The 1406-nt window shown below is 46.4% G+C and overlaps 1 pseudogene; it reads right to left on the bottom strand.

Moving 5' to 3' along the window:
- Positions 1 to 243: 243 nt before the first annotated feature.
- On the bottom strand, positions 244 to 1200 carry LOC124968104 (olfactory receptor 7C2-like; annotated as a pseudogene).
- Between the last annotated feature and the right edge of the window lie 206 nt (positions 1201 to 1406).

The raw sequence follows: 1406 nt of genomic DNA on the forward strand, positions 1-1406 counted from the left end.
GCCCATACCTCAGTGTAAGTAACTGCAAATGAAAAAGACCAGTTGTTTTCACACAAAATTACAATGACTGGTAAGAGAGTGTACAGGTGATTGAATATGTTGAATTATGAACAGTCCTTAGGTATGAATGAGTTCAAAGAAGATGTAAAGAATGAATGTCTTAAAATATACCAAACAGAGGTAGCCACAGCTTTGGATGGAGAGGGGAAGCTCTCTGGTCTCCACTATCATGCACATTGTGACTCACGAGAGAAGTGCATCCATCCTTTCTCTGAGAGGCACCATCTTGCTGAGGACTCTCCCCAGGGCCACCTTGATATCCCTGTTCCTCAGACTGTAGACGAAAGGGTTCAGCATGGGGGTGACCATGGTGTACATCACTGAGGCTATCACACTTATCCTTGAAGGCATTGTGGCCACAGAACTGCAAGGCCAGTGCCATAGAACAAGGAGACCACCAAGAGGTGAGACCCACAGGTGGAAAAGGCTTTGTACTTGCCTCTGTCTGATCAGATTCTCAGGATGGAGGAGAATATTTGAAAATAGGAGAAGAGGATGCCAGTGAGAGGGAAAACACCCAGGACAATGGCCACAGAGTACACCACTATGTTATTGATGAGCTTGTCAGAGCAGGTGAACTTCAGAACTTCAGTAAGATCACAGAAAAAGTGAGGGATTTCCCTGTTTGTGCAGAATGACTGCCTCAAGATCGTCATGGTCTCTGGAAGGGCACCCAGGACACTGATCAACCAGGACCCGATAGCCATGTGCTGACAGAGTTGTGGGTTCATGATGGCCATGTAGTGCAGGGGGTGACAGATGGCCACGAAGCGGTCGTAGGCCATCACTGTCAGAAGCAAATTGTCCTGGCATCCAAACACAATAAAAAAATAAATAAATCTGTGAGATGCATCCTGCAAAGGTCATAACTCTGCTCTGCTTCTGGATGTTCCTCAGAGCCTTGGGGACAGTGGTGGAGGTGAATCCAATGTCAGCCAGTGACAGGTTGAAGAGGAAGAAGTACATGGGCATGTGCAGGTGGGAGACTCAGATGAAGGCCAGTATTATGAGCAGGTTCCCCAGTACAGTGACCAGGTACATGGAGAGAAGCAGAGCAAAGAGGAGTGACTGCAGGACACGATGATTTGTGAATCCCAGGGGGATGAAGTTTCCAGTTCCTGTTTGGTTTCCTCTTTCCATGGAGTTTCAGGGTATCTCAAGAAGGAGGGAATAGGAACTCAATCTTCTCTTCCAGAAGGGATTCACAGGGTGCCTCCAGTGTCTTTTAATGAAACCTCCAGATCTCAGAAATTGTATATTTTCTTATCATTGGGTGTTTTTGCTGACAAGTTGAAGTTACTATGTTTAACTCCAGGCAAACTGGCTCCAGGTCAGTGGTTCTCAAA

The sequence above is a fragment of the Sciurus carolinensis genome, chromosome 17 (genome assembly GCF_902686445.1).
Source record: "Sciurus carolinensis chromosome 17, mSciCar1.2, whole genome shotgun sequence".
Lineage (NCBI taxonomy): Eukaryota > Metazoa > Chordata > Mammalia > Rodentia > Sciuridae > Sciurus > Sciurus carolinensis.